Raw genomic sequence first — 24,346 nt, 5'->3', positions numbered from 1 at the left:
AACATGAGACTGAGCTTCCCCAAAAGTTCCTTGGCGGAGCCTTCATTTTGTCGCGGCTGGGCTGCACCCCTTTGGAAGTCCCAGCCACCGGGCATGCAAGACCATCCTGGGGCCGTAGCACAGCAAACTTGGGTACTCCAGGCTCCCTCGGGCGCCCGCCGCCCCGCAGTCCATCACTGGGCACCGCGCGCCAATTCATCGCCCGCTCCTGGGCGAATCTTTCTGCCTTTCTCCATTCTACCTTGGCTCTCTCTCCTTTCCAGGGACTTACCAAGAGGTCCAGGGGCGGAGACAGGGGGAGCGAAGGAGGGGGCTAGGAGAAACGGCCGGTTGGCACATTTATTGATATTACATGGGGCAACCGCGACGCAGTCTCCACGACGGTCCCCGTGCGGCCCCATCCTCTCCTCGATCCCCGTGCGGCCCCATCCTCTCCTCGATCCCCATCCTCTCCACAGCACCCTACACTCTCCATTTCGGCCCGTTTGTGCACTGAAGAGAAGGAGGAAATAAATCCGCAGCCTCCTATGCAGCCCTTACCTCAGGCTACCTTCTTGGAAGCCTCCCTCCTGCGGTTCGAGGCGCAGCTGGTGCACCGCCTTGGCTGCTGCTCTCTGAGCACCGGGCTCCGACCAAGGCTCTGTCCCGCGCAGCTCGTCCTTTCAAGGCGATGAGTCTTCTCTACTCCCAGGGGCACCAGAGCCAGGTAAAAGAATGGTCGTGCGCTGCTCGAGTGGAGCCCAGGGGGAGAGAGGGAACCCGCAGCCACCGAGGCGGGGCCGAGAGACCAGGAAAAGGGCGCACCAACCGGGGGCGGCTGCGGAGTGGGCGCGCGGACCCGCCAGCGTCCAGGATCCCGGCCTGGGCAGCGCCGGTGGCCGCTACGCGCCCCCGAAGCTCCTCTCTCCTCCTCTGCTCCCTCAAACGCCTCTCTGTACCCCACTGCTCTCTCCCAACCCCCCACACCTTCACCCCCAGAAGAGACAGCTCGCTAGTGGCACTTGGGCTGCCACTCTGCACTCTTCAGGGGAATAACAATGTGATCGTATTGCATGAACTGGATGATGTGTAGTAGATTGTAACTGCTGAGGCCACCACCTGTCAATTCTAAGGAAAAAGACACACCATCCCCAGCCGGCTGGCCCCCTCCCTGAGTCCCCACCTCGCTTCTTTTCCTCTCCCACCTACCTCGAGGACCTCCGGCACGATACCAAGGGAGTTTTGCAAAATAACCCCCACTCTCAACCGGGAGCTCACGGCATCTCCCTTCCCACCAGAGCTAAAGAATTACACACAGCCTTGCGTGCCTCACCAAAGCCGGGTACCGAAAATCCTGGTTGGAACCCCAAACTCGTCGCCCCCCGCCTCCGCCCCCATTCATAATCCCAGCGGCCGTCTGCCACTACGCACCCTCCCTCTGCCACCCGCATTTGCTGCGATTCGCTGTCCCTGGAACATGTCAGTCACTTGCTCTTCATCTGCCATGAATACAGTAGTAGAAGCTCCTCAGCTGAGGGTTGCACAAAGGGGGCGGGGGGCGTAGAGCTGGGGTAAGGGGAGGCGAAGGAGCCAGCGGGGCAAATTATGTGGAAGGAGCTAGTGTGAGCGTGTGAGCCCGCTGCTCTCCTGTTGCACAAAGGAGCTCCCGAGCGAATAAGCGCAGTGCTACTGAACCAGCAGGGTCAGCTCACCTCTGCGGAGGTGCTCCATCAAGACACACTGGGAGTGGGTCCCGTAACTTGGGAGTTTGCGTGACCCAGCAACAGGCACCCTGGCGCCTTACTGCCCAGTTTAAAAGAACGCAGGTGATGGAGGCTTGCTATTGGGATGGGGGGGCGGCGGTAAAAGGGTTTCCTTTTCCCCAGTTGTTCAGCCCTTTTCATTCAGAGAAAAAGAAAAGAAAATTGGCAAGAAAACAGAGAATAATAGAGATGCAGGGACTGCTTATTGAACTACTACAACTATCCAGAGACCAGAAAGACTTTTAATGGGTAAAACTGGCCTATTTTTCAATTTCCTCCAATAAATTATGGCACACCATTTTGCACCAAGAACAAGGAGTTCACAGCCTGGTGGGAGAAGCAACTATGAAAAGCCCAAAACGGATAATACAACTATTATACAACAGAAGCACACACCAATTACATTAGTGGAAGGAATTTTCCCTAGTTGGAGGGGAAATGGGTCAGGGAATTGGATTCCTTCGGAACTGTGTATTAAAAGGTAATTGGAGCTTACCAAAGAAGTGTCAATAACCTATTACTCACCCGTTAACCCAAATGACCTTTACCTTCACATAGTATGAATGTCATACCTGAGCGCTTACCGATTTAGGGACTTTATGGACTCCTGCCCTGTTCTGTTTTCCACTTGTGGTTTTGAAGGAAATATTTTCAAACACCAGCCCCTCCAGTGTAGAGCACTCAATCCTCCACCTGTTGATTCTTATACCACCCACCTTTGAAATTGAGCCCAAAGCCAGAATTAATAATACTGAGGCAGTGACTATCTGGAAGAAAGCCAATAAATGTTGCAATGCAGTCATGATTCTGACACACACTCTGTTCTATAATGACAATATAATCTCTTTTTCCTGAACTACAGTGAGGATTAATTAGCCTGACTTTTTAAATATAAAGAAACCATTGCCCAAATAGAATGTGGGATGGGGACCTGAATCGTGATTCAATCTAAAAAAAAAAAAAAAAAAAAAATCACTTTGAGTGGCATGCTCCCCTCTTTGAATATTAGAACTTGGAATGATATTAATAATTATTAAAGCATCCAAGGTTATTACATCATCTTCAAAAATATGTCCAAAGGGTTTTTTATTGCAAAAAAATAAAAATTAAAGGGACACCAGTATGAAGATAATGTCACCTATTTAAATACCTTTCCTATCTCCCTAGAAATTTTATAAATGAACAAAGAGAATGGAAAAATGTCAAATGCCACTTTCAGCAAACTTACACAGATTTTATGCATAAACTCTGAAGTACTTGTAAAGGTTGCTAGAAGAGGTTGAACTTGGGCAGAAGTCATATGGAAAAGGCCTATGGAGGAGAGTCAAAGGGAACCAGCAGTAGGGACATCAGAACGTCCCAGCAAAAATGTGTTGCCTGAAAGTGAGGGGCTTATCATCATTTTTCTCACTAGGGAAAAATTAAATTAAATGTACTTCTTAGCAGAGCAAAATACAAAAGCAGCTATGTCTCTCAATAAAGGCAACAGGATCAGAAAAGTAAGGCAGAAAAGGCATGCAGAGATGGGGAGAAAGGGCACAATTTCCAGGGAAGCCAGTAGCAGCAGGTCAGCAAAACTATAATCCCTGAAGATGAGGGGAATACCATGATGTGTAGAAACCCATTTTATTGTTTGTAAGAACTGGAGAGCACAGAGCTGATGGCAGATGGTCTCCTAAACCAGATTTACTTCAGAGACTCAGAGGGAGTGAGTCTACAGAAAAACCATAATTACTGGAAGAAGTCTGTTTTGGAGGCAGCAATAAAAGTGCATCTGTAATCTATTGCTTCCTGGGAAACCACCCAAAACAATGGTTTAAGAAGCTACCCATTATCTCCCTACAATTCAATGAAATGACAAATTGGGATGGACCCAACTGGGATTACTTATCTCTGTTCCATGTGGTGTCAGCAGGTCTCATTCATGTATTTGGGCCTCAGAAAGGATGGCATGAACATTTGGGGCCTCTTGTCAGGAAGCTAACTGGCTTCCTCATGTGGAGGCAGAAGAATTCCCAGCAGCAAGAAAGAGGGCAGGCCTCATTGTTCAAGCTCTTTTCAGGCCTCTGCATGTGTCATTTGGTAATATCCCATGGGCTAAAGCAAGTCCTACAGATAAGTCTAGAATCAATGTGGGAGGGGCTACACAAGAGTGGATATAGATAGTTGTCAGTTTTGGAGGGTCATTCATATAAAAGCTACCACACAAAGTAAGAGCTTTTTTATTGAGAGAACAAGAAAGCTATGCTCAACCCTTTATTTCAGGAACTTTCTACAAAGACTGACCAGAAGAACATAATTTGTTCATTAGTGAGTAGTGACAAAAAAGAAACTGGCACAGAAAAGATACATGAAACTGTAAGAAAAATTCTGAAAAGAAGCATTAAAATATACCAATAGATGGGGGGAGTGCCATAAAAGTAATGGAAATTGTAACTTATGTATTTTCCAACAAATACAAAAGTACAATAAAAATATTGCCAGGCAATATTCTAGTCACTTTACAAATATGGACATAATAGATTCTTACTAAATATGTGTAACAGTGCAAAGATAAACACTAAGAAATTTAAGTTTTTAAACAAAATATGATATTAGATAAAATGCAGAGTACAGAAGAGCAGAAGGTACATGCCAATTTATTATTTCATAACTAATTCTGTCTTAAATAATAGAAGAATATGAATATAATATGAGTTCATTATAAATGTAGCCACTAGAAAGCAAATATACACCACACCTTAATGCACAGCTTTATAAATATCAGAGAAACCATCAACACCCACACAGATGCACACACACACAAATATGTATTCAAGAATTGAGATAAATGCTTCTAAATAAATACATATTTTAAGTTATTTTGATTGAGTCAAAAGCAAAACTTAATACAAGATACATTTTTTAAAAAGATTTGGGGGTGGGCTGGTGGGGAATGGGGAAAAATGGGACAACCATAATAGAAAAAGAATTAAATTAAAATTTAAAAATAAATAAGTAAATAAATAAACAGACTATGGTACACTCACACAATGGAATACCATGTAGCAGAAAGAAAGAAGAAACTCCTACCTTTTGCAACATCATGGATGGAACCGGAGAGTATTATACTTAGTGAAATAAGCCAGGCAGCAAAAGAAAAATGCCATATGATCTCATCTAATACAGGAACCTAATGAACAGAACAAGCAAATGGGCATAATAGAACCAGAAGCATGGAAACAAGGAGAAGACTGACAGTGACCAGAGGGAAGGAGGAAGAGGGAGAAGGGGGAAAGAGAGGGGGAAGGTCTAGTCAAGGAACCAACATAAATGACACATGGAAATAGACAACAGGGGAGGAATGACTGTGGGAGAGGAGGGAGGAGGGCAGGGGAGGGGAGAGCAGTGGGGGAAAGATGGGCAACTGTAACTGAACAACAATAAAAAAAGAAAAAAGAAAGATTTGGGATGGTTGAAAACAAAAGGAAAATAAAGGTTTTACCCAGATAATGCTCCATCCCTCCCCTCGTACAAAAAGTAACAATAATTTAAAAAGTGGAAGTTTGACCTTGATATCAGACAAATTGGATTTGGGACAAATAAGTATTTTGTGCAAGAAAGAATGACAATTTATAGCACAAGAAGTAAAATTCACAATGAAGATGAAAAAGTTATGAATATTTATGAACTAAATGCCTCATAGCAGCAACTTACATAAGCAGACTTTACAGGAGATAGAAAGACATAGATAGGAGACCAAAAATAGAAGACTTTTAGTCATCTTTCTCAGTCTAACTCTGGATATATCAGACTCTATACCTCAAAAGTAGAAATTACATGTTATTTTTAAAGGCTAATATTTTATTCATGAAAAATGGCCATATAATAAGCCATAAAGAAAACTTCAATAAAATCTAAAAAGAGTCATCAACAAGATTCTATTATCACAATACAATAAAACTAGAAACTAATAGAAAAGTAAAATAAAAATTTCCCCACCAGGGAAATTATTTTTAAGAAAACTCTCAAATAACTCTTATGAAAAAAATTGTATGATTTCTACAAAATATTGATAAATAAAAATACTGCTTAAAATGTTGTGATGCAGCATTAGCTTAATTAATTAATTAAGCACCAAAGGTAGAAAAAAACTATTAAGTAAGCAGAAGTAAAAACTAAGTAATTCAGAAGAATAAATTAATGAGCTAGGAAAAGAAAAGTGATTAGAATTAATGAATAAGTCTAGAAACTCTGATTTTTTTAATTATAAAAATATTTAAAATAATTTTTAATTAAAAGAAAAGATATGTATACAAAAAATAAATGATAAAATAGTTAAACATAGAAACAGTAAATATTAATATAATCCTAAAAACTACTTTACTATAATGTCTCCATAACTTTTCATTTTGCTCCCTTAAGAAGTACATTTAATTTCTCCCTAGCAAGAAAAATTAAATTCTAAGAAATGAGATTTTATCAAGAGGATGGAGATTTGGAGGGCCACAAATCAATGTAGTACCAAAGATAATTTCCCCCATCGAGAATGTGTACTCTATTGGAAGAAAATACATTTGAAAACCTGGGTAAAATGAGTACTTTCAGTAGATAATATGATTTACCAAAACTCTCCCTAGAGGACTTAGAAAATCCAAAGAGAAGAAATTGTAAAAAATAGTCAATTTCCCAACAAATTACCAAGACAATGACTTTCCCAGGGGAATTTTACCAAACTTTCAAACAGTAGATAATTCTTGCCCTGGCTGGGTGGATCACTTGGCTGGAGCATCATCTCATACACCAAAAGTTGTGGGTTTGACCTCCAGTCAAGCACATATGGAAGACTACTGATAGATATTCCTCTCTCACATAGATGTTTCTCTCTCTCTCTCTCTCTCCCTTCCTCTCTCTGTAAAATCAATAAACATATCTTCAGATGAGGATTAAACATTTTCTTTTGAAGAGTAGATAATCCTTATGATATCAAAACTACTAAAAAGCCTAAAAAGAATGAATATTTCCAATTAAACCATGTAAGGCAAGTGGCTTGAAATCAAGACTTAACAAAATTTGCACATAAAGGAAAACTATAGAATCTCACTCATAAATCCAGAATCCAAGAATATAAGACTAATTCAACATTAGTTAATTTATTCAGGTAAATAATTATGTTGAAAGATCTAAAGATCAAAAAACATAAGATTATTTCTAGAGATATTAAATAAGCATTTGAAAAATTCAACAGCCACTCTTGAGTTAGAAGAAGAAAAAAAAAACAACTCTCAATTATCTAGGAATATATGAATACTTCTTTAGCATGATAAAATATCTGTCTCAGCCTGAAAGCCATGTTTAACAATAGAGCAATATAAGGATTTCTACTAAAGTCAGAGAAAGGACCAAGATGCAACTATTACAACTATTTTTTAACATTATTCTTGGGTTTCAAGTCAGTGCAGAGAAGAAAAAAATTAAAGATCTAAACATTGAAATTAAGGCTGTAAAACTGTCACTATGGGTAGAAAATATGAGAATACATTTGGAAAGCCCAAGCAAATCAATTGAAAATTATTGTAATAGTCACTAATATATCAATACACAGAAAAAAAATGTTATATATATATGAATGACAACCAGTTAGACAATGTAATAAATGAAATATCTCATTTAGATTAGCAACAAAAAAGTGGATATATCTAAGTCTATAGTAAACAGGAAATGTATAAGATCTATATACAAAAAACTTAGGCAAACTACTGAAGGACAAAAAAGAAAGCTTGAATACATGAAGACATTCTATGTTTGAATAGGTAGACTCAACATCATAAAAATGGTAATTCTAAATTAATATTTAAATATAAAGCAATGTCCCCCAAGAAATTTTTTTGGAGCCAGAAAAGTGATTCTAAATTGTATATAAAATAATAAACCACTAAGAAATGTTCTAAAAGAAAAATGGGCAAACCTTTACAACCAAAACCAGAGAAAATAGACCGAAATTGTTAACTAAGTAAAAGGAAACTGCTGTATGGCAAAGAGAAAATAAAAAAAAAACATTGAACAAACACCATAAGCAAAGGACAAACTAGTGCAAATTATTTGAAAGTTTATCAGACTCTCATCCACCAGTGATGTAAATATGGATAGATTCAAGTCCTATGTCAGGCAATGTAGCCACATAGATTAACATTAAATTGCAAGCACACTCTGACCCACAAATCTCATTTTTAAATATATTTCAGTTACTAAATACACCAAACACAGTGACTGAACATACGATATTACTAAAGTTTACCCACATATGAAATAATAATATATATAAAATATTTGTTGCAATATTGTTTGGAATAATAGAAGATTGAAAACAACTGAGAGGATTTTTTGTCTTGTTCTGTTTTTTATAGGGACACGGACATACGATGGGATACTACTATGCAAGTCATTTAAAAAGCAAAAACAAAAAACCCTAAGAGGAAGTGTAGTAATATAGAAAAATTTCCAAGATATATTAACTTTTAAAAGCAGGAGGTTACCTTTAGATAACAAAAAGCTAAAATGTAAGAATATATATTTGCCTAAATTGAATATGAATTTTAAAATCTTCTGAAAAGATACCCAACAAATATAAAACTGCTTACCTCTGGGAGTGGAATGGGATCTGAGACATGGGTAACAAGCTTTTCAGTGATTTTTTATATTATTTGATTGAAAAATTATGATAATTACTAGCAAGTTAAAAGTCATTAGATGTAATATGAATTATGTGTTTTTATCTGTCATCCCTTCTTTAATGTTTGAAAAATATGATGTGCCACAGAAAAATAATAGTACTACAAGTATTTTCTTTCCATGTAAAGATCAAACTAATTTCCACATGCAAGATATTGTCATGTTAGCAGCTATGATTCACATGGTTACTTCAGTATATAATCTTCCACTTTATTAATTAAACATATATTCAAGTGTTAAAGTGAATGACAACTTTTAAAGAAATAATATTTTTACCCATAGCCCTATTTGAAAACACTTTTATAGTAGACTTCAGGTCAAGATTGACTTAGTTTGAAAGCATGAAGTTGAACGTAGCCACTTAATGAACTTCTAATATCTACAAATTCAACTCTGCTCTTCTCAAACCTCAGCCCTTAATTGGGAAACAAAACCCATCCTTTGAGAGAGCCAAATGAAAGATTCAAAGTCAGGGTCATTGTCAATACTGAAAGAACAAAGGCATATATAGTATGGGAAAGTACAGACTTGAGCGGTTATATCCCTGTGACCCATTCTTTTGGAGAATGAGCATAAACAGACAGTGACCTATTTTGAAGTAAAGACATGGATTCAAGGTAATTCATATCTCCCTGTTTTCCTCTATAACTTATATCATAAATAAATTTCAGTTGCTCCTGGTATGCTAAAGCACTAATATTGAGTATGGCACATAATATTTAAGAATCCACTAATTTCATCTACAAGAAGTGCCAGAACAATTGTAGTATTAGTAAAGTTGGCAGTGTTCTCTACTAGGATATACAGTAGTCTACTGGCAGTAGGAGTTGCCAAGATTTTGTATAGCCTTGAATATCTATAGTATGTGGTCATTCATAATATGTACAATAACATGTACATAATATGTACAATAACAGAGGACTGTTGGAAGATTCAGAAAATTCATGTAAAGCCCTTGGTATAAATTTGAGTTGTTTACTTATTTCCAAACTAGTGAACAGAACCAACTTGCTTGGCCATAACAAAACTAACCCAATCCTCCTATCTTCTATACAATAATAAATTGTTATCTAAAAATTTGGAGAATTCTAAACATGAACATTTTCTTACCATTTTCATTGAATTTATAGTAATGCATGTTTACCAAATGATCTTGGGTAGTAACTTCTAGTGTGGACACAAGACTAATGATCTTACAAATAACAAAGAGTTGTATGAAAAATATCGATTTGGACATAGAATATTAAGCTCCAAAGAGCTCATTTACACATCATCATGTTAACTCTATAGGCACAAAAGGGCAGAAAATATCTTCATGTCTAATGATAACATTGAAAAGTAAATCTTTAGAAAAAGAAAAAAGAAAAGGTCATTTAACGATCAACACTGTAAAAGAAGATTTTGCTCCATATTCATTCATTTAATTCATACCCATCAAGCATATCAATATAACATATATTGACTCTCATGTGCTGTAAATGATGCTGAGTGCACTTAGATTATACTATTAAAATTTATGACAAAAGAAGCAAGAACATACAATAGGCTAAAGACAGTTTATTCAACAAATAGAGTTAGGCAAATTAGACAAATACAAGAAAAAAAAACTGAAACTAGACCATCTTCTTATACCACATAAAAAATAAACTCAAGATTTTTTTCACAATGGGTTTGCCACCACAACACAGGTGTCATGAAAACCATCATTGAATCAAAGCCAAAATGGGAAAAGAAAAGACTCACATCAGTATTGTGGTTATTGGACATGTAGATTCCAGGTAGTCTTCCATTACTGGCCATCTGACCTACAGATGTGATGGGATCGACAAAAGAACCATCAAAAAATTTGAGAAGGAGGCTGCTGAGATGGGGAAGGGTTCCTTCAAGTATGCCTGGATCTTGGATAAACTGAAAGCTGAACATGAGCGTAGCATCACCATTGATATCTCCCTGTGGAAATTTGAAACAAGCAAGTATTATGTGACAATCGTTGATGTCCCAGGACGCAGACAATTTATCAAAAACATGATTACAGGCACATCTCAGGCGACTATGCTAGCCTGATTCTTGCTGTTGGTGTTGGTGAATTTGAAGCAGTATCTCCAAGAATGGGCAGACCTGTGAGCATCCTTCTGGCTTACACACTGGGTGTGAAACAGTTGATTGTTAGTGTTAACAAAATGGACTTCACTGAGCCACCCTACAGCCAGAAGAGATACAAGGAAATTGTTAAAGAAGTCAGAACCTACATTAAGAAAATTGGCTACAACCCTGACACAGTAGCATTTGTGTTGATTTCTGGTTGGAAATATGACATCATATTGGAGCCAAGTGCTAACATGCCTTGGTTTAAGGGATGGAAAGTCACCCATAAAGATTACAATGCCAGTGGAACCTCACAGCTTAAAGCTCTGAATTACATCCTGCCACCAACTCATCCAACTGACAAGCTCCTGCATCTGTCTTTCTGGGATATCTACAAAATTGGTGGTATTGGTACTGTCCCTGTGGGTCAAGTGGAAACTGGTTTTCTCAGACCTGGCATGGTGGTCACCCTTGCTCCAGCCAATGTTACAACTGAAGTAAAGTCTGTTGAAATGCACCATAAAGCTTTGAGTGAAGCTCTTCCTGGGGACAACATTGGCTTCAACGTCAAGAATGTATCTGTCAAAGATGTTCATCATGGCAATGTGGCTGGTGACAGCAAAAATGACCCACCAATGGAAGAAACTGGCTTCACAGCTCAGGTGATTTTCCTGAACTATCCAGTCCAAATCAGTGCAGTATATGCACCTGTGCTGGGTTGTCACACAGCTCATATTGCTTGCAAATTTGCTGAGCTGAAGGAGAATATTGATCGTTGTTCTGGGAAAAAGCTGGAAGATGCCCCAAAGTTTTTGAAATATGGTGATGCTGCCATCATTGACATGGTTCCTGGCCAGCCCATTTGTGTTGAGAGCTTCTCTGACTATCCTCCTCTGGGCCACCTTGGTGTTTGTGACTTAAGACAGACAGTTGCTGTTGGTGTCATCAAAGCAGTGGACAAGAAGGCAGCTGGAGCTGACAAGGTCACCAAGTCTTCCCCAAAAGCTCAGAAAGCTAAATGAATATTATCCCCAATATCTGCCACCCAATCTTAATCAGTGGTGAAAGAATGGTCTCAGAACTATTGTCTCAACTGACCATTTTAGTTTAATAGTAAAGGGCTGGTTAATGATTACAATGTATTGTAAAACCTTCAAAAGGAAAGGAGAAAGTTTTGTGGACCTTTTGGGTGTGTGTGGGGGGGACAGTTTTTAAGTTATTCATTTTTAAAATCAGTACTTTTTAATGGAAATAACTTGACCAAAATCTGCTACAGAATTTTGAGACCCACTAAAACAGTTTAATGAGAAAAAAAAACTGAAAACAGATTAAAGACTGAAATGAAAGACCTGAAACCATAAAACTCCTAGAAGAAAATATAGACAGTGAAATCTCTACCAATTTCTCTTAGCATTATTTTTTTCTGACATATCCCCTCCAGCAAGGGAAACAAAAGAAAAAATAAACTGGGACTACATCAAACTAAAAAGTTTTTACACAGCAAGGGAGACAGCAACAAAATGAAAAGACAACTCACAGAATAAGAGAACATATTCACTAACAATTTATCTGATAAGGGGTTAATATTCAAAATTTATAAAGAACTCATACTACTCAACACCAAAATAACAAAAAAATTAAAAATGGGCAAAGATCCCGAATAGACATTTCTTCAAAAAGGACATACAGATGGACAACAGACACATGAAAAGATGCTCAACAGTACTGAGCAACAGACAAATGCAAATTAAAATCACAATGAGATACCACCTCACACCTGCCAGGAGAGCTATCATCAATAAGTCAACAATGTTGTGGCAAGAATTTGGAGAAAAGGGAACCCTAGTGCATTGTTGGTGGGAATGCAGATTTGGTGCAACCACTATGAAAAACATTATGGAGGTTCCTCAAAAAATTAAAAATGGATTTCCTTCTGACTCAGAAAGTTCACTTCTGGGAATATACCCAAAAAAACCCAAAACACTAATTCAAAAGAATAGATGCATCCCCATGTTTAGTGCAGCATTATTTACAATAGCCAAGATATGGAAACAACCCAAGTGTCCACCAGTAGATGAGTGGATAAAAATGTGGTGGGATATATATACAATGGAATATTACTCAGCCATAGAAAAGAATGAAATCTTACCATTTGCAATCTCATAAATGGACCTAGAGGGTATTATGCTAAGTAGAATAAGTCAGTCAGAGAAAGACAAATGCCATATGATTTCATTCATATGTGAAATCTAAATAACAAAATAAATGAACAAAGAAAATAAAAGCAGACTTATGGATACAAAGAACAAAGTGATGGAGGCCAGAGGGGAGGAGTATTAGGGGATGGGGCAAAAGAAGTGAAGAAATTGAAAAGTACTAATTGGTAGTTACAAAATAAGCATGGGTGTGTAAGGTAAAGCTTATGGAGGATAGCTAACAATATTGTATTAACTATCTTTGGTACAGGTGAGCACTTAAATGATACACTTTGTAATGTATGTGAATATCTGTCTGCTATGTTGTATACCTGAAACCAATATGAAAAAGTGTTAATGCAATCTGTAATCAAAAAAATTGTGACTATCAACTACCACACCTAGCTTCTGCCTAGTCCAAAACAGATTCTTGCAAAAGACTTTTGGCCAAGCATTTGGCTTCTGCTGACTTTTCTAGAAGGCAGCATAGCTACAATTTGGCTATATCAGCTTAAAGTACAGAGGTCCAAGTTCAACTGTGAATTAAGGTGGAAAAAATGAGTCCACCTTTCTGGTCATTGGACCCTGGTTTTGTGGAGTTACATGGCAACTGCCTTAGTCTTCTCAGACTACCGTAACACAATAGCATAGACTAAGTGATTTAAATATCGGGTATTTATTTTTCACAGTTCTAAAGACTTTGAAGGTTTAAGGTCAAGGTGTTATCATGGTTGGTTTCTGATGAGAGTTCTCTCTTTGTGTTGCTGATGGTTGCCTTCTCTCTGTGTTCTCACCTGACCTTTTCTTGGTACATAAGGGAAATGAAGGGAGAAAGAGAGAGCAATAAAGAGAGAGAAGCATGCTCTCTGGTGTCTCTTCTTATAAGAGCACAAATCTCATTATTAAGGCCCCACCTTCATGACCTCTTATAATCATAATTATCTCCCAGAAGCCTCATATCAAATAGCATCACATCGGGGGTTACAATATCAACATATGAATTTGGGGACTCATGATTCAGTCCTTAGCAGTGACCCAGGATAAGAAGCAGTAGAGTAGCTTCCACCAGTCAGAAACATTAAGCCCATGATATTCCAAAAATACTACCTCATATGCCCATCACACTGAATGTTGCCCTACAAATTTGGAATTTATCAGTATATAAAGCCATAATTCTAGGTAAGTTTACCTATGCAGCAAGCTTAGATAGTGAAGAGAAGAGGTTTAAGGACTATGCCCTAGAGTACATCAATACTCAAAATTCATGGAGACAGCTAGCAATGTAAACTGAAAATCAATGTTCAGAGAGCTAGAGGGAGAGCCAAGATTGGCTAATTCTATTCAACAAATGGCCTACAGGTATTGCTACTTGCCCAGAGCAGCACTTTGAGGCAGGTAAAGTAAAGACAGACACTGAGAGTAGAGTTTTTCAGTGAACTTCCAAACAGGTCAGATATCAACAATTCTCTGCAGATGGTACTTTAGGGAAACTCAAAATCCATTCTTTGATAAATAAAGCCCTAACGCCAATGTATTATCCCAGAGAGAGTCAAATTCTAGTTTTGTATCAATATAATAGGTAGAAAAGTTTTATAGGTTTTTTTTTTTATAAACTAGCTTTGTAAATATGCCCATCAAAATAGTATGAACTTTGCCAAATTTAACATATTCATAGATCCTTTTTAGACTTAAGTATTACAAACCAAAGTGAATGAAATCACCCCTTTCAAGTCTTCCACATCTGTCTACTCCCTCAACTTTTGTTCTTTACTACGCTTTTTTATGTTCTAGAACAGGGTGAGCCTTTACTTTAAGACAAAATTGCTCTCCTTTTTCCTTTAAAAATAAAATCATATTCCTGGCTATGTTTCTCATAAGATAGGCTCAACCATCCATATTAATTATAACTCTGGTTTAATATAGAAACTTCTGTTTTAAAGAGAAAACTGAAAGGTTGACAAGTGACGATGTTCTATCATTCACAAGTCTTTTAGTGGACAGCAAATCTCATGAATACACATAATTCAATAAATCACAGACACATACTTTTTTTTATTCCTTTCATGTCTTCTTAAAAAGCAAAAAAAGAACATGTTTATTAATATAACCCAGAGATATGTCCATTCCATAGAGTATTTAAAAATAAGAAGCAAAAGTTTATAAACTTACAATTTGCTTAGTAATCAATATTTCAGTGTTCTACCTTAATTATACATTTTCCAGCTACTCAAAAGATTATTCAAAAAGTAACTTAATTTAACATTAATACTCATTTAAGTTACTTAAGGATCTTGGAAATTATACAGTATTCCCTCACTTACAACGGGTATTACGTTCTAGACACACCGCCCCCCCGGAATAGGTGAAAATCCGTGAAGTAGGAACCTTATATTTATTTTAGTATTTATATATATATTCTAAGGCTTTATAAGCCCTTCCCACACACTTATAAACCATTCCTAGTCCCTTATTAACCTTTCCCACTCCCTTATCAACCTTTTACACACTTTTTAAACACTACTTATGTTCTTAAACATATTCTATACTCTTAAATCTATGTAACTTAAACAACATATGTATATGTATATAGTACCACAAAATCCTGCAATATAGCAAAAAATCCATGATAAATAATTAAATATAATATTTTTAAAAATCCCACGATACAGTGAGGCCACGATAAGTGAACCACGATATGGAGAGGGACTACTGTATTTAAGCTGACACACTATAAAAATATTTGGTAGGCCTTTGCTTGTGGGTCTCAGTGGATTGAGCACCAGCCCACAGACTGAAAGGTCACTGGTTTGATTCTCAGTCAGGGCACATGACTTGGTTGTGGGCCAGGTCCCCAGTTGGGGGTGTGTGAGAGGCAACTGATTAATGTTTCTCTCATGCATCAATGTTTCTCTCCCTCTCTAAAATTAAATAAATAAAACATTTGTTAGAATGATGATTCAATTCATTTGAACTGAAGTTTGCTTTATTTATAACCTCTTTAAACAGTACTTAGCAATAATACTAATTTATTTGATAAGGAAATCAAAAATAAGTTCAAACCAATAAGAAATTTTAAAAGTTTAGCTTAACTAGTCTTTTCATGGAAAAACAAACCCAAACCTTTTTTTTTTTTTAAGTATGTTTACTTCTTACTTCATCATGGTTAATTTAAGAAAATGACAAAACACTATTATTGATTTTCTTTTCTGACATGATTCCAACATATTTTCTTCAATATTTTGTTCTGAGACTTTCTTTTTTTTAGCACCCATTCTCTCTATTGAATTTATTGGGTGATACTGGTTCACAGAATTATACAAGTTTCAGTGTACTACTATCCACTATCTGTACCTGTACTATGTATTCATCAACCAAAGTCATCATTTATCCCCACTATACCATCTTCCACCTCTCTCTACCCTCTCTCCCCCCTACAATCACCACAATATTGTTCATGTTTATGATTTTTTTCTCTTTTTTCTTTTCTGCTCAATCCTTCCACTAACCCCCCCCACCTTGCCTATTATTGATTTTTAAAGCCACGATCACTAAGCCAGTCTACTTTGTCCAAATGTTCATAATAATTATATAAACTTAGATTCTTGTACAGAAAACATTCTAAGCTAGCATCTTATATAAGAAGAATGTTTTTTCCTTATGGATCTAAAACATTTATAATAATTATAAATTTGGGTTTTTTATATTCATGAATTTGGTAGATATTTTATTTTATAAGCACTTAGTCACAGGTTAGAAGTAAACATAAAAATATAAAAACTTCATTGATCGAAATCTCAAACTACAGTGGGAAACACAATTTTTGGTGAGTTAGATCTGACACTTGTTTTTGACTAACTTTTGGCATCTGAATCCAAAAATGATGGCAGTTTTTCTCTATCACGTCAACTTTTTAAGGTACAGGATACCCTCCCTTTGTCCCAAAAAATCATACAAAATGTACATACAAAGGAAAATAAAGAAAAAATTACCTTATTATATTGTTTATTTAGAGTTATTTTATTCATATATAGGCTACATATTGTTACTGTAAGTAAAATTGTGTACAAGTAGTAAAGTTCTGCTACCAAACAGACATATTAAGGTATTTTATCTTTTCAAATGACAGGCTAGGAAACGCCAAAATGACATACTTGAAACAGAAGGCCACCCTCCCCTCCACACCCCCACTATTATTAGGGTTTTCTGGACACAAGGGTAGGTAGGACGACGACCATGTCCAGCTTGAAGCAGCTAGAGGAGCTTGAGACCTTTGCCCATTGTCCTTTACAAGATTACAAAGGGTCTTAATATCTGAGAGGGAGGGATAATTATTTTTTACGAACCAGGGGTAAGGACTTGGGGGGGGATTGCTGGGGGAGGGAGATGCTGGGTGGAGGGGAGTAAAGGGGAGAAAATTGGAACTATTGTAACAATATAATCAATAAAATACATTAAAAAAAAAAACAGTCTCCTTCAGTTGGCAAAGCTTTAATGAATTGCTTCATGAGACCCAGTTTTATGTGCAGAGGTAGGAATAGAATGTTCTTTCTGTCAACAAGTGGCTCATGTAGAATGTTTGTATCAACAGGTTTGAAGTCAGACCTTGGAGGCCAATTCAACTCCACCCAATGCTTCTCATGAGCTCTGCTCTCCCACATACACAGGAAACAGGGATACCTGATGTATCTGTGTTGCTGATCAAGAAGGAAGCAGACTGTTTTAAGGTCAACACAGATGATCCAGTTGTGCTTGTGATATTGCAACAGATCAGTGATTCTCTTTATGTCTTCATATTCTTCATGAAAACAAACTGAATGACCAATTGGGACAGCACCAAATAAATTGCCATTGTGGAGAAGGACACACTTCAAGCTCTGCTTTGAGCTATTAATGAACAGACGCCATTCAGTTGCATTCTAGATTGGAATTCCTAATTTCTCCATTAAATCATGTATGTTATGACAATACAAAAAGTATGTTACGGTAATACACAAATCCACTGTCACTTTGAAAGGAGTGCAGAAACGCACTTTCTCTTGATCAAAAGTAAGATGACTTCGCTCCTTTTTCAAGCAAGTTTTTCTTGCGCAGTCTTTTTTTGGGGGGGGGGTTCAGTTACAGTTGTCCCATTTTTCCCCCATTGCACCCCCCAACCCAGCCCACCCCTTCTCCCAAAATCATATCCCTCCCCATTGTCCATGTCCATGAGTCATTTATACACGTTCTTAGACTAAACCCTTCCCTTACTTATCTCCCTTCTCTCCCTCCCCCCTTCCCCTTATTGACTGCTATTCTGCTCCTTGTCCTATTTAGTTCGTTTGTTTATGTTGTTCTTTAGTTTCCTGTCTTGTGCAGTCTTGATGCTAGGAGTTTTGAAGCCATTTTGGGTAATCCCAGATCTCATGTCAAATCATTCAACTCATGCTGTTCAAATCCCTTACGAACTGAGTCATCTTCAATTTCAAAATCTTCATCATTGCTGTCACTTAGTTCTTCATCATACACCTGTTTTTCAAAAGAGGGTAGTTCAGTGAAAACTGGCACTGGGATTTCAGCTCAATGAGGCACTGAGCGTATAGCTGATGGTAGACTAGGATACCCTATTTTACATTTTTTTTCTTTGTTATATCCTGACGTTTTCACTATACAAAATAATGGCCACTTGAATGCTCTCTGGGCTCTCGCCAAACCATAGGTATACCAAATGGCAATTTATCAGATAGTCCCTTCATCCACATCTGTAAACTTTTGACTTACTGCTTGCACACCTTGTGAGGGGCCCAAGCCTTATCTTGATCACCAAGTTTTACTTTAAAATATGCAAAATAGGCTTGCCTGACAAATGCGCTGATGTTTGTCCTTGTCTGGGAATGGGGAAACTGCCACAGATATAACAAAATGAATCAGGGTTGTTTAGGCACTTACAATGAGAAATAGCAGAGGCAGACATGATTTGAAGGAAAGGAAATAAGTACATATGTAAATAAAATAATAAATTCTGCTACCTCCTTGTATACAGACAAGAACTTGGACTACACTTCGAAATATGATTCACTATATAGAATGGCACACAACCTCTCACCACACTGTCTCTTGTGTAGCTGAATAGCCTAAACAAGTATGAACCTGTCGCTGGTCTCCAAGGTTCTCTCCCACCCCTCCCCACTCGAGGGAGGTTTGCTCTCAGCCAATAGGAGAGTGCTAGTGCTTCCCTCAATCGAGGCTCAATCCAGCCTAGAGTGGTCACATTAAGATAAGCTGTACAGAAAAAGCTTGACGTGATAGAAGAAAACTAACTGCAGTTTTGAAATCAGCATGCCTATTTAAGTCAAAAACAGCTGAAAAATCGAACTCATCAGGAATTGTGTTAAAAATTGTTCCCCTGTGCTATTTTTCTTCCCAGTGGGCATGAAATTCTTAATTGATTTGAGCTCACTAATAGACACAAACAAAAAAGCTACAAACTGGATTCTGTTTTCTTTCAATCACCCAATTGTGAGATTATAAGCCAAATACACAGTTTTAATTGAAACACAATGGGAATAATTTACCAACTGACAGATGGGGGCAGCAATGGGTGACCAGAAGAGATGAAACTAGAGGAAACTAGTGTCTGTAAAATAACTTGGAATTAAGTCTGGGAGCCAAGGGAAGACGTATGTAGGCTTAGCAGTCTATGAAGTGTACACCTCTGGCAACACAATTTACTTGTTTCTGTAAAATGAGATTTGTTGGACACTTCTGTAGATGAACTCCAAAACTCTTAGTCTAGTTCATATGATTGAAAATCATGATTTCATACAAATAAAAGGCAAAACACATGACAAAGATTTTATTTAATTTGTTGATTAATAAGAAGAATATTGTAAAGAAATTAAAACTGGCCCAAAAAAATTTTAGGAGCAAAATGTATATAGGGAATTTAATTAGAAGTGTTAGAATAAGAGAGCTGGTTTAGATACAAAAGTAGTTAATGTCTTTCAGGGCAATAAGTTGTAAGCTTTGCTATATCTGTTCCCCCAGATGGAAATTATTTGCCTCTCTAGCCAACAAAAATCTATAACTTAACTTCTGCTCCCACAGAATAATAAAATACTCTAGTCAATAAAAATCTCAGGCAGTAGTACCCTGAAGGAACACCCAGTAATCTATTTTACCAACTTTGAGCTTGGATAATTTTTCTGATTATCTATTTTCTGTTATCGTACACCTTTTCACCTTGCACAAAATTAATAAGTATATAAGTCTTTTCTTGAACCAGACTCAGTCTCTGAGTCTTCATAATTTTTCACCTTGGTGTTCTCTCTTTCCAGGAACTGGATTTCCATCCCAAAATCCCTGGGCCACATCTTCATTAGAGGTCAGAAGTTTTGGCCAGGCTTTGGTGAGAACTTTTCAATCCATTTTCTTCTCTTGGTTTAATTAGCTATAGCTGAGGACAGCAATGACAGTGAGTGGAGACTATTAAAGAGCTAAAAGTGGGTCAATAATATGTACAGTAATAACATATTAAGAAGAGAATCAATCACATGTGAGAAGACCTCAAAGAGGGCAGGGCTTTTCAGATATTTTATTTCAGGACTTAGAAACATGATACACGATGAGTAAAGTCAGTGGTATCTAACATCGAACACTAGGTCTTCCTGCTTCCTCTTCCTTCTTTTCAGGTCATCAAAATTTGTCTCCTTAACTTTTCCTTTGGCCCACACCCATTCAAGGTCTTCCTTCTGGGAACATTTAAGCTGTCTCTGAAGTACTTGTGCTTTTTTTCACCGAGCTAATTTTAAAGTATAGTGATTGATTAACCTAAATTCCCCTGGTGTAGATAGATATTCAGAAGTTAATGATAAACACCATAAAGTATGTTGAATAGTCACTTGCCCATCTTTTAGTTATTCTGCAAAGTAATAATATCTTGGAGGAATAAATTAAAACAACTCTTATAATAAACCATTGGAAGCATGAATACTGGTAATACCTTATTAAATTCCTTGTAACTATTGTCAGTAATGGTTCAGAAATTATTAACATGAAAAGAATAAAAATATAATTTGTGTCCCATATTTTATTGTCTTAGTTTATATTCTGCTTTTTGCTAAGTTTGGGTGATTTGTGGCTTTTGTTCATGGTCAGTAAAATTCTTTGCTTTCTTTGTGATTATGCAGTCAAAAAAAAAAACTTATGAAAGAATAATCTTACCAATGCTTCTATGCATTTGTTCCAAGGACCTTTATAAGGAGTGATTTCAGGAGTAAGATCAAAGCATGGTAAGGAAGAGAAAAAACAAAGAAAGGTGTGCTGTGAAATGCTTCCCAGGTGATTCTAATATTCTGATATGGTTTTCTGTTGAAAAAAAAAAAGCTGCTTCAGAGTGTGTGAAATGATGGTTATGGAACAGATAAGTTAGGTGTGGAACTTAAGGAGCATATCTCCAAGAACAATTTTAAAAGAAGAAGCTCTAGAAAATTAGTCTGAGAGTCAATAGGCCAATGAAAGAAAGTTAAATGATGACTTATGGGTTGGAAAATCAAGGCTTACAGTCTTGCCTCATCTCTCAAAAGAAGACATTAGTAATTTTTTTCCTTTACAATATATCAGATTTCTCAATGAGAAAGGTAAGATAACTATATGATTCCTTTCAAGATTTATTTGCAAGAATTTCTGTTTTAAAAAAGGGTCAATGTTTCAGATTCCCTTGTAGTCAGATCTTATAAAGAAGTGAACTGCTCACTCATGCTTTCGTAACAGGCAGATTCACACAGGAAGATCTCACCCTTCTGAGAATTTTCCTCTGCTAAAAATACCTTTCCATTTTTCATCAACTGTTTATTGAACATTCCTGGTATTTAAAAACAATTAATTCTGGATGAAAGTGTAGATGATATATGTATACACTATCTAACCTTTTCTATTTCTAAATAGTAATTTATTAATGTGTCCATTAAAAAAAAAAACAGGGAGCAAGCTTTCACTGCAGCATGGCAAAACAATTTTGAGTGTGCCATACCAAATGTTATTGTGTGCAATGAAAAAGAAAAAGGCGGCTGAGTGCAAAGTTAATAAATAAAACAGAACAGAAAGCAACAGGGTACATGGTTCACACCATATAGAGCACAGCAGCAGATCACAGCCTCTGAATATAAAAAATAAAATAGAGGGAACACTTCCTTAATCCATAGTGCTTTCTTTACATTCTCTGAGGTTGTATTGTATGTTTTATTCTACAATAATAAATCTTTCTTCTGTGGAATGGCTTGATTCTGACACTGAGAATTGGTTTTTCACATAGGACAAAATGTAGGTGGATGCCTTTGTGGTGGTATTTGAGACAGTGTGATGTAATAGACAGATTTCAGGGGTAGAAATGTAAAGACATGGGCGCTGTTTCTACTGGGTCTCTTTTATCCAAATAAGTAATAAAATATTCCCCTGCCCACTTCACATCATGTTTCAAGACTCAAGAGAGAAAACCCATGTAATCACACAAGTAAACTGTAAAGCACCAAGTTGCAAGTTTGAAGACACCAAAAGATTCCTTGACCAAAAAAATATCTCTCAAGGATCCCAATTATAATTTTTAAGTGTTGTCTTTCCTAAATTGCTTCAGAATCTTTGGAAAAGTAACCTATTAGCTCCTAAGATTATCAGTGGTTCTTTTACTGCATTAGGTCATGTATCTATTGGTTGCCTTTTTGGAAACTATGCTCAAGTAAAATTTTCTGTTGTTCTGCTCCACCCCTACCATCTCTCTGACTTCATTTCTTACAGTTATTCTTCTATTTTTCTTAACAATACTCATTATCTGATATTTTATATATCTTTTTGTATTTCTATTTCACCTCATATACTAATTAACAGATAAATCAGTTTATAACACAAATTTATAGAAGTATATTCTCACTCATGTAATGTGGCCATCTTGATGGTGTACCATTTTTCTCTCTTCAAGAACTTGAAATTCAACTGTGAATACGGCAGTTAGCTGACAGCCTCTGGCTGCAGTGCTTTGAGATTTGCCACAGTGTTTAAGCCAAGACTATACTCTTTCTGGGAAGCCCCAATCCAGTGACTGAGTTTAGCCATTTCTCCTCCAATATGTATTCTTTGTTTTGAAATTCGCCATTGGGTTGGCCAGGATTTTGTCAGCTCTGCATTATGCTCTGAGTCTCTCCCTGCCAAGATCTGCCTTCTCCTGTCATTCTTTTCACAGATGTAATGTCAGTATCACAGTCTGAAGTCTTCCCCTGCCCAAGCATACTTCCTCACTCTTTAGCTTTCACAGCCTGTAGTTGCCCTTACTCCAATAAATTCTTGCATTCTTAAATTCATCTTAGGATTTGCTTAGCAGAAGACCAGAACTAGTATGCATAAGTCTACCTGAAAGCACGAAGGGCTCAATTACTCATTTAAGAATGCAATCTTTGAAGGCTTTATTATCTTTACTGGGTGCTCTGGTCTGCCACATCCAACTAATGACATGGGAAGAGAGAGTACTTGCAGGACATATGGAAGGTTTTTATGGGTCAGGCCTGGAAGAAGCACACAACACTTGAATCACATTCTATTGGCAAGACTCAGTCACATGGCCCCTCCTAGATGGGAGGAAGGGGAGTCAGAAGATGTATTCCCTAAAAAAAGAAGAAGAAGAAGAAGAAGAAGAAAGAAGAAGAAGAAGAAGAAGAAGAAGAAGAAGAAGAAGAAGAAGAAGAAGAAGAAGAAGAAGAAGAAGAAGAAGAAGAAGAAGAAGAAGAAGAAGAAGAAGAAGAAGAAGAAGAAGAAGGAGGAGGAGGAGGAGGAGAAGAAGAAGAAGAACTCCCTGTATACGTAACCACTTCTCAACATACAAAAATATGTCTACATTCTGGAATGGGAGTCTAGTAGATAGCTAGGTGACTCTCACAGCCCACTAAAAAAGCACCAAGCACAGCATCAAGAACTCTACTTTTTTCACTGCTATGTCTTCAAAACCTAGAATAGTGGTGGCTTGTACATAATGGAAATTCAAAAATATTTGTACAGTAAACGAGCATTTTAGGGTTTCATGAGAAATAAATATTTTCTGTAAGAGCTAGCACAGGGCTTGACACATAGCACATGGATATTCACTTTGTGTTAGACTATCCTGTATTTTCAATGATCTGCATTGCATGGTATTTTCCATAGATGAAACATATACATTGCCTTGATCACTTATATCTCTTCCAAAATTTTGAGGCTTCCTCTGGTAGATGACATCACAGGTCAACAAAATAAAACATTCTAGCTAAAACATTCAAAAGGTGATCTTTAACAATTCAAGAAGCTGTGTAACTCTCTTATTTTAGTTTTGGTTTTGGCTTTGTCTTTTTCATGCTGGATTAATCAGAATCAAGCCAGGTTCAACTGTTAGAGATCCCTTAAACATGGTTGCAATTTACCAACCTTACAGTTCAGCAACTTCAGCTAAAGATAAATGGATTAATTCTTTTAAAACAAATAAAATAAAATTATCAACTGAGAAAGCATTTGCAAGTTTTTATCTCACTTTTTACACAAAAATAAACTAGCTGCAGTTGAGAAATATATCTAATTATTATGTCTGAATCTTAGATATAAACACAAAGTAGCCCTGAA

The 24,346-nt window shown here is 37.1% G+C and overlaps 1 pseudogene; it reads left to right on the top strand.

The window, feature by feature from the left end:
* Positions 1 to 10,175: 10,175 nt before the first annotated feature.
* LOC150015043 (elongation factor 1-alpha 1 pseudogene) lies at positions 10,176 to 11,560 on the top strand (annotated as a pseudogene).
* Positions 11,561 to 24,346: the final 12,786 nt, after the last annotated feature.

The sequence above is a fragment of the Furipterus horrens genome, unplaced genomic scaffold (assembly GCF_987537825.1).
Source record: "Furipterus horrens unplaced genomic scaffold, mFurHor1.1.pri manual_scaffold_3, whole genome shotgun sequence".
In the NCBI taxonomy this organism is placed as follows: domain Eukaryota; kingdom Metazoa; phylum Chordata; class Mammalia; order Chiroptera; family Furipteridae; genus Furipterus; species Furipterus horrens.
This window is presented reverse-complemented; position numbering and strand designations above follow the sequence as displayed.